The sequence below is a fragment of the Triturus cristatus genome, chromosome 12, assembly GCF_964204655.1.
Source record: "Triturus cristatus chromosome 12, aTriCri1.1, whole genome shotgun sequence".
In the NCBI taxonomy this organism is placed as follows: domain Eukaryota; kingdom Metazoa; phylum Chordata; class Amphibia; order Caudata; family Salamandridae; genus Triturus; species Triturus cristatus.
Window position 1 is genome coordinate 717,060,861 of NC_140595.1, and position 10,079 is coordinate 717,070,939.

At 53.5% G+C, this 10,079-nt stretch overlaps 2 non-coding genes across 2 annotated transcripts; both read right to left on the reverse strand.

The window, feature by feature from the left end:
* Positions 1-8,003: 8,003 nt before the first annotated feature.
* On the reverse strand, positions 8,004-8,074 carry TRNAG-GCC (transfer RNA glycine (anticodon GCC)). The gene has a single exon. It is a non-coding gene; the product is annotated as a tRNA-Gly (tRNA).
* A 1,612-nt stretch (positions 8,075-9,686) lies between these two features.
* Positions 9,687-9,758, reverse strand: TRNAH-GUG (transfer RNA histidin (anticodon GUG)). The gene has a single exon. It is a non-coding gene; the product is annotated as a tRNA-His (tRNA).
* Positions 9,759-10,079: the final 321 nt, after the last annotated feature.

The following is a 10,079-nucleotide window of genomic DNA, read 5'->3' on the forward strand; positions in this document are numbered from 1 at the left end:
GGGCAAGGCAAGCCCCCGGTTGTTCAGGCTCACAACCGCCCGAAAGACTAACGGGGCACCAACTCAATTGTTTCAGGACCCTCCCACAAGGCTCCTGGGATTTGGCTCTGGCACCCCTATTGTGCTCTTGCAGCGGTACCCGTTATGCTACTGAACTTCACAGCACACATAATATACAATTGCAACCTCGTTATGTTACTGAAATTCACTGCACACATAATATACAATTGCCACCTTGTCCCTTAACAGGGGGATGTAGGTTCAGCTTACATTTACCTGTCCCACTCAAGGACGAATGTAGCGTTCAAAGCAACGGGACCCCCAGTGTCCCACTTTCTTTATGCTTTCCTGACCCATGCCTGCCTTAAACGCTGCAGTGGCCGCCCGATCCGAAACTAGTGACTAGTATACTTCCTGTCAGTACGGGCGAGGCCAGCCCGCTCGAGGCAAGCACACGTGACCTTATCTATTTGGAATTTCGAGAGTGGCACCTGTTCTGCGTATATCAGAAAGTAACCAGGGACATTGGGGCGAACTACCAAGTACTCCTTGACTCTAGAAACTGGGCAGTACCTCTGATCCCCAGCGGCATCAGTACTATGTCAGCCCCCTGCCCTGCTTGGTCCGTTTTGGACCTCCTGATATGGATCACCAACCTATCTGTTACTCTTACATCCTGGCTGCATAAGGCATCTCCTGACTGGTCTGTTTTGGCGCTAGCCACCAGTTTGCTAATTCGGAGTGCCCCAAAAAATGCAAGGCAGAATGCAGCCGCAAAGAGTCGGGCCTCAAAATGTGAAAGTGTGACCTGGTCTACTAGTTCTAGCATGCCCTGGAGTGTGTGGAAGTCAAAGGGTGCCCTGTTATCTGGAACTCTGACTTCCTCCCTGGCCCACCCTTTTAGAGCCGCCCTAATCAAGATAGCCTTGGTCGATCTTGCTCACCTCTCAGCTTAGCGTCATGGCTTACTGCCGCCAAATGACCACGAACCCAGGAATGACTCTTCTCCTGCCCTTTTGCCCATAGTACAAAGCCTTGCACCCTCTGTTCTAAGGGATGTGATGCTTGGCCCAGCTCCTTTGAAATGTTCTGGAAGGTGGTGAGCTGAGTTTTGTATCTTTTCATGGTCCCCGGTCCCAGAGAATGTTCACCCATCGCTCACAGTTGCTGTTCCATTGCAGAAGTTGCCATAGATGCGCTTGGAAAGGGGTCATCACCTCTCTCGCTCGTGGCCAGGCCTCCTGGAAACAGAGCCACTGAAATCGCGAGTGAGCGTCAGCAGCTACATTCTTGACCCCCTCAATGTGTCTCGCCCTAAACTCTACATTGCAGCGCAGGCACGCCCTGATTAGCTCCCTCAACAAACACAGAACCAGGGGGCATTTGGCTGCCTGCCCGTTGATGGTTTGCACACTGCCATATTGTCGGACCAGAATACCACCCTTGCGGCTGACAGCGCATCAGGCCACAAATGTAGGGCAACCAACATGGGGAACAGCTCTGGTACCGTTAGTTTAGCTGTTATGTTCTTTTTACGCCAAGCATTCAGCCACTTTTGCGCGCACCATTCTCAGTCCATTATAGCGCCAACGCCCTCCCTGCCCGATGCATCTGTGAAGAGACAGATTTCTGGGCTACCAGCCCAGGAGGATCTCCAGATGACTGTTCCATTCAAACTCAGCAGAAACTCATGCCACATCAGGAGGTCCTCCTTCAAACCAGTCCCTCTTTTGACCATGTGATACTTTTTCTGTACATTGGCTGCGGCCTTTGCTAGTCTCCTTGTGAAGACTCTGATCACTGGTATTACCCTGGCTGCAAAATTCAGCTTCCCCAAGTGGCTCTGAATGACACCCAGGGTACCTTGTCCTTGCCCAGGATTGCCTGGATATCCAGCCGCAATTACTGCACCTTCACAGCCGGGAGCCTGGACACGCCCTTGACAGTGTCCATCTCAATGCCTAGAAAAGTGAGGACCTGCGCCGGACCCTCGGTCTTCCCAGGTGCCAACGGAAGCCCCAAGTGTCCTGCAAGTTCCTGGAAGTGACGCAGTGCTCTGCTGCAGTCCTGTGTCCCTGCCTCCCCTATGAAGAGGAAATCGTCCAGGTAATGCATTACTCCCGCTGTGTTGTATGACCAGGTGAGTGACCACTGTAAAAAGCTGCTGAACGTCTCAAAGTAAATGCAGGACACCACGCAACCCATCAGCATGCATTTGTTAAAGAAAAATTTGGTCTGCGACTTAAAGCCTAGCAGGTGGTGACTCTCTGGGTGGACTGGGAGCAGGCAGAAGGCTGACTCGATGTCCGCCTTGGCCAGCCAGGCCCCTCTCCCTGCTCTCCTGACCATATCCACAGCCATGTCAAATGAACAGTACGCGACGGAGCACGTTCCATCCTCCAACCAGTGGTTGACTGAATTGCCCTCTGGGTAAGGCTAGTGGTGTATCAAGCGAAAGGACCCAGGTTCTTTTTTGGGGACCACTCCCAGGGGAGATACCAGAAAATTTTCCGGGGGTGGTGGGCAAATGACCCTGCTACCCTCCCTAGAACCGTCTCCTTCATCAGTTTATCATCCACCACGTCTGGGAGCTCTCTAGCTGACCTCAGGTAGTCTGCGTCCCTGCAAACGAGTGGGCCTTGGTATGGGATCTTGAAGCCCTCTATGAAACCCTCCGCCAGAATCTTGCTGTCCTTTGTGTTGGGGTACGCCCTGAGCAGGGGGAGGAGGTTATCAATAATGATCGGTGAGGGGCCCTTTACTGAGGAAACCTTGACTTGTGTAGTGGCCGATGAGGGGACGGGAATTGGGTCACCGGTACGGGGGGAGGCTGGAGGCGGGCAGGTGGGAGGGAGGGGTTCCGTTCTCTAACTCATGTTAGCTGTCTTGCCTGCTGGCAGCTGTGGGAGGGCCCTCCCGCTTGGTGCTGCATGACACTGCCGGGTGACCGGCCCCACACTTTCTGCAAATGTGTCCAAACTTGCAAGCCTTTCCCCATGAGCAGGACTCCGCGTTGTACAATCTGCACGAGCCAGAGTTAAATCGCTTGCCTCATCTTCCCTGATTGCCGCCTCCCTGGCCTCCCCGAAAGGACTGCTTAAAAGCACGCTTTCCTGATTGCTTCTGTCCTTCGGAATTGCCCTGCCCCTTCTGACTTTTCGTAGTCCCCTTGGTGTCTCCAGTAAACTTCCCCATGTGCTCTATCCAGAGATGGATTTCCTTTTGGTCCCAACCCAGGTCTGGACACATTGCCATTTTCTTGCGGAATTCACGGTCATAGTTACACCACCCTATGCCCCCTGTCTTTTCAGCCTCATTATGGATTAAACGAGAGTACTGCCACATTGCGGGACCCTGTTCTTGGTATTTCTCCATCACCACCGCTGCTAATATAGTGAAAGCATCACCCCAGTTCTTGATAGTCTTTTCTGTCCAGGTCTGGAATTTTACCTTTTTCTCATCGTCCTTCCCTCCCATCTTTCTAGTGTCTTGTCCGTCAGTCCCATGCATTAGCAAGGTAAAGATGTCCCCAAATTCCCCTCTCCAAATCCCTTCCTTAGCCACCAACGGTACTTTCCAAGCCAGAGAGCAGTGTCCTGATGCTACCGGAGCCACTGTGACAAGTGGCGGCAGTGTTGCTGCCACTGCACCTGCCTTGGCTGCCTCTGCTGGTGTGGCAGGTTTGTGGGCATCTAGGGAGCTGCACGATGGGGGCAGCCTTGTGTGCCGCACTGGGACTGGGGGGGGGGCTGCTGCAATTACCTGTGTGATGGGTGCAGCCAGCGATTGCCCGCTGGCAGCTATATGGCCGCTTCCGGCCTGAGCGCCCCTGATGTCGAGTTCTATTGCAGTTTGTGCTGGGAGTCCTTGCTGTGCCCCTGCCATACCTCGGTGGCTGCTGATCCCGGGAGTTTCTGTACACTAGCGCTGCCAGCCAGTTCCCCCCAAACTTGCACAATGGCTGGTGGCCCTCCTCCCTAAGTGCAGCGGCCACAGGCGTGGGTGTTTGTACAGTATTACAAAAACATGACTTAAAGTCAACCAAGATGCTCAGCATGGAGTCCATCATCTTACCCATTTTATCAGAGTTCATGTCGCTAACCGTGATAGGGGGTTGGGGGCCAGCTGGGATGACTGCAGGCACCGCTGCTCGTGGAGGGGAAGTCACCCTGACCTTCTGCACTGGAGGCTCCGCTGGAAACTCCTTGTTTGTCAGCCGGAGAGCCCGTTTTGACCTTCCGAGTGCTGCCTCAGCTGGCCCTGCTGCAGCCTACGTCCTCTACTACTCCAGAGTCTGCTTGCTCACGGGCGTCAAGTACCCCTTTGGCCCAGGACACTCCTCTGACTTTCGCCATTTCCTTAAACTCTGCCCAGATTGCCTCCTGCGACGTGCCGGGCTGGGACTCTTCCACTGTGGTGATTTGGGAGAACAGGAGGGGAGCGGATCCTGGGCTATCCATGCCTCTGGATTGTAGTGCAGAAACCTCTACGCAGGTCCTGCAGAGATGAAGGATCGTGAGTATATGAGCCCTGGGCCATTCTGCCGACCTGCGGGCTCCCCTCCCACCGTTCTGCCTGGCCAGAGTCCATACCCCCTGCGTTGCCGGTACTTAATTCTGTCTTTGCTTCCCGCCTCACCCTAGTCTGCTTATGTGTTTTCGTTGATTTCTGAAGAGAGATAAGCACTTGTTACGGTATTTCTGGATGGCGAGCGTTGCCCAGGCACTGGACCTGGCTCCTCGTTCCCCGAACTGCCCCCCCTTTCCTTTACCCACAGCCTTGCTTTCCCGACGTCTGTTAAAAGGTTGTCCTTGTGGGGGCGGGTGTCTGTGTTTGCAGGCAAGGGGGGCCACTCTTTGCTGTAAATAAAAAACCAGGGTTAAGCACTTCGCTGCCCTTGCGTAGTCCATTGCCCGAGGTAACGGGGGCCGGGGAGGGGCTTGGTGACCGGGAGGGGGGTTTCGGGGGAGGGGATGTTAGCGTGTTCATGTTTACCTCAAACCGAATCCGCCGTGACTTGCTCCTGCCTGAAGTGACCATCTAACTAGCGTCCGTTCCACTTCCCTGGAAAGAACAATGGTTATCACGGATATTCCAAAGCAGCTTGGTACCACACCAACCCCATCCCTACCCCCCCAGCCTCAACAACTCACTGATTCTGATGCTTGCGAGGCCCGGTGGCCTTCGTCCATCCTTCTGATCGGGGCGTGGGCGATTTATCCGTAAACCTTAGTGATAAAAATTGACAACGGTTATGTCCCTCTTCAAGGCGTCGCCCCAAGATGCCCCACCTTTTGTCTCATCCTTGCATGAATCTCTGCGCCGTATCTCCCATCAACCTGTGGTGGCCCACCCCCTCGGGCGCTCCCACCTTGTTTGTCACCCCCAAATACCTCTGTTCATCTGCCACCCTGTACCGCTTTCTGCCTTGCCTTTGGCTGAGAGCCGGCTCCTGGAGCCTCCAATCGACCGCACTTGACGATAATCTCTGGGGGTGGCAAAGACAGCATAGATTGTTAAGCATTGCAGCATCATGGACTCCAGAGTCACTTAAAACATGGCGGCAGCACTAGGCGCTTGATCATATTTTATTCAGAAGCGAAAATAATGCAAAACATGTTTTGAACACATACTTTGGGGGGTAAGAGCAAGAGACCTCAACCATTAGGCCACCATGGGCAAGCACCTTATTATGGGGGGAGGGGGGGGGGCACATCATACTTAAAGCCCAACAGACGAAACAGAAGGTATTGCACCGCTGCCCCCCCGCATGTTCCGTCACTATGCCACGCGTATCCCAGAACGGTGCTGCCACACTGCAACAAACCAGTGTGCCACATGCCGTGACTCAAATGAGAAGACTTTTATGTCTGCCCCTCACCTGATAAGAGGCCATGCGTCCTGACAGGCCCCTTTTCAGTCCCAGCACGGTGAGCTCTCCTACCGGTTGCGCAGAGATCTGTAACCTTTGGCATGCAGGGTCAGGCGGCAAGCATCAACAATCCCTGCTCCCGTTCACCAGAGCACCAGGTATCCACAACAGTAAGCCCCAGATGCAACCCCTGGGTCCCCACAATGCTCAGCATGAGGGGGAGAAAAGTGCGCAAAGCAGAAGACAAACAGTGCCAAACCCAGGATTGAACCAGGAACCTGTAGCTCTTTAGTTTAGCACTCTCCCAACTGAGCTACCGTGGCTTGCTGATCACAGCCCAGACAGCGAAACCCTCACTCTCCTCGCATTACTCCCAGACACGCCTGGTTGCCTGGCCTACTACTTGCGAGCCAAGGCACCCCCAACCCGGGCCCGGGCCCAGCCGTGCCAGGTATTTGCCCCCTCCCCCACCAATGGGACCCGGTCCACTAAAAAACGGTTGGCAGAGGCAAAGCACCCGGAATTAACACAAGGGTCTGCCAGCCCGCCTCCGCGCTCCCCCCCGCATGTGAGTGACTGGACCCAGGGGGGTGGGAAGCTCCGCCATGCCGAAGGAGGGGGCCCACTGCAGCTGTACGGCCTCCCCTTGGAGGGCCAAACTCCCCGCCTGTCTGGGGGAGAGCCGTGGGCATCCATGTTGCCCCATCATGCCATGGGCCCGTGTCTGCTGCACCCTGCAGCCGGTAAAGACCGAACCGGCAGCGACCGCCCCCTTGCAACTTGCGCCCCCCCCGTGACCGCGACACGTGCCCCCCGTGGGTCCCCACCCAGGAGCCTCATCCCATCCCTCCTCTGCAAGCCCCACCAGGCTGTGGCCTGTTGGCGGCCGCACGGAAGACGGAGGGGGGAAGGAAAAGACTCGCCGCCTCGACGACGCTGCATCAGGGGACTACACGAGGCGCGGCGACAAAGACTAGCTGCCGTAGCAATCTTCCAGGCGCTCGTTCTCCGGGGCCTAGGATAGAATCTATTCTAGCTCGGGCTGCTAGATACCAATCGGGACGCCCGTGCGATGAGGGGCTGGGATGACCAAATCCCCTATACCCTGCCCCCCACCCTGCTGCCCCACTTGCACCACCGAGCCTACTGCTGGGGCTGGACCGGCCTATACCGCAGGGAAGGGTTCCCCACAGGGGTAACAAGATGTGGGACCGGGGGGTTTGTGGCATTGCTTGCACTCACTTTGTACAATGCTACCCTGGGATCTGGGATTGGTATCCTACGGACCAGCAGTACGACCAGACGGCACAACCAGATGGCGTGCCAGGCACTAAAGATGACCCAAAATGGAGGGGGAAGGCCTAAATACCCTCCCCACCCCACGGCGCGCAGGAAATGATGGGCTTGGTGCGCCAGATAAAGGGACTCCTCCTGGAGTCCCGCATTAGGAGGGGGTGGGGAAGTGCCAAATGGCACTAAAGTGGCCACCCTTTTAGGGTGGCCCCCTGCGGGGGCTGCGAGCAGCCGCATTCTCAGCACTCCTTCAGTGCTTTTAATTAATCCCGGGCGTAGTACTCCGCTCCGCCGACGGAGTGTACGTAGCGCTCCGGTGACTTTAATGGGAGAGTACCAGCACTCCTCGGTAGCAGACAGGTACTCTGGGAGAATGAGTACTTATCTGCGCGTCTATATTTCCATTTAAAGCTCGAGTGAGATCTCTCGCAGGGTCAGTCCCTTGGGTCCTCTCTAAATCTAAGCACGTTGGCGGAGACATCCCGCGTTCACACAAACCTTCCTGGTTTTGTTGCTTTTCTTACACAAATGAGTTTAGTCACCTCAGTCAGAGACGGGGTGCAGGGAAAGAAAAACCAGCGAGGTTGCTGCACTGTGCTTTACACACATTAAAACCAGACACGTGGCAGGGAGCTTGGAATTTTCAAGACAGTTCCTAAAGCTGCTTTGAGGGGATTATTCCACGCAGCTAAAAACCCTTTCAAAGAAACTGCAAACCTAGATAAAATATTTCAAAATCTTAGAGCCCAACTTTATATTAAAAATACTAAGACAATTCTCAATACTTCAGAAATGAGTAAATAAATAAATAATCAATCCTAATTAAAAAAACACATGCTGCATTGGCCGGGAATCGAACCCGGGCCTCCCGCGTGGCAGGCGAGAATTCTACCACTGAACCACCAATGCCTCACTGTCTGAGTTGCCGTGAACTGCATACATATATAAAACAATGTGAAAGTGGACACTGTCTCTTCTACACTCAATCCTAGTCTATGCATGAGGCTGACAAGAGCACAGGCGGTTACCATAGAGCACCCATACTTCACATGAAGACAGCAGCTATGAAGCTCACATGTAGTATGGCAGGTTCTATCAGTCAATCACTGATGCCTCGATAGTACATATGAACATCAGAAACACTGAAGATGATAAACCTCGACCATTGCAGGTGCTAAATCATTAGTTGTAGTCCACGCTAAACCACCCAGGCTGTACCTGGCAGAAACAAAGATGCTGCACAGTGCAGCCGATGCCGGAAATGCTGAGAAGTCACAGAACTGACATCCGCAGGGACGATGCTTTCTGTACTGAACAGAGACAAGCGCCAAAACCAATAAATATATCCAAATGGGCAAAGCAGAGTACAGGTACTCGGAAGAAGAGGTAGCCCAGAGGACTAGCTGAGGGTCAAAGATCACGAGAGGGGCACCAGTGATGAAATCTGGAACAGTAAAGTCACCATTGAGGGAGGGAGAGGCGGGGCCTGTGGTCAGGGCGAGCAGTAAATCATGAGCTCCTCATATCACCAGCAGAGCAGGACTGACGCTTCCCAGCAGGACTGACGCTTCCCAGCAGGACTGACGCTTCATAGTAGGACTGACACTTCATAGCAGGATTGACGCTTTCCAGCAGGACTGACGCTTCCCAGCAGGACTGACGCTTCCCAGCAGGACTGACGCTTCCCAGTAGGACTGACGCTTCATAGCAGGACTGACGCTTCCCAGTAGGACTGACGCTTCATAGCAGGATTGATGCTTTCCAGCAGGACTGACGCTTCCCAGCAGGACTGACGCTTCATAGCAGGATTGATGCTTTCCAGCAGGACTGACGCTTCCCAGCAGGACTGACGCTTCCCAGCAGGACTGACGCTTCCCAGCAGGACTGACGCTTCATAGCAGGATTGACGCTTTCCAGCAGGACTGACGCTTCCCAGCAGGACTGACGCTTCCCAGCAGGACTGACGCTTCCCAGTAGGACTGACGCTTCATAGCAGGACTGCTCCACTGTTAGCTAGACGTTACTAGCACTTCTTCTGGGCGTGGGATGCACTTAATGGGACGACCATCTCTGTCCAGGCTATTAAGAACGGGAAGCATGTTTGAGAGATGAATGTTTGCCTTTCAATGGGGTCGTGACTCGAGTCATTAATTACAGGTTCGCCTGAGCGCATAATAAGGCAAACTCACAGAAAAATAAAACATTCTTACAGAAAATGCATCTGAGAACCAACTATTTTTTCTGCATTCCATCGAAAAAGGTTTCTGTGCATATACACAGCACTTGATCTACAGTATGAAACAGGATACAAAAAGCAAGATATTAAATGTAAAAAATAATCTTCCCACTTCGTACCTCATTAGGATGCAATGACTTTGCTTGATGAAAGCTGGCAGGTTCATCGGTTGGATAATGCAGAAGTTCCGTATGGGCTCTATAAAAAAAAATACTGTATATGTATTCAAAATCTATGTTTAGCCAAAAAGAGCTCACCCAACTGCCGTGACATTGCCACCCGCAATGCCGTGACTCGGATTCGAACCGAGGTTGCTGCGGCCACAACGCAGAGTACTAACCACTATACGATCACGGCGAGCTACTTGGGCGCTGTGTCTGTCTCTGTACCTCGCTCTCATAGGCTGGATCCAGCAAGTCTGGGTGTTTGTGGATGAGGTTCTATGTATATCAAAAAAACTTTACATCTCTTCTCTCGCCCAGCGCTCCTAATAAGCCCTACAGAGGATGACTGAGTAAAATTAAGTTTGATTCTACAACTAGTTACAATATTCCAGGTGGGAATTCAAGAAGTGTGTTCAGCGCTTTAGATGTGGCTTCCAGAAATTGTTGCATTAATCCACAGCAGGCCTCCAAAACGGGGCGCAGACCCCAGGAAGGGGCCCCCAGAGATGCGCAC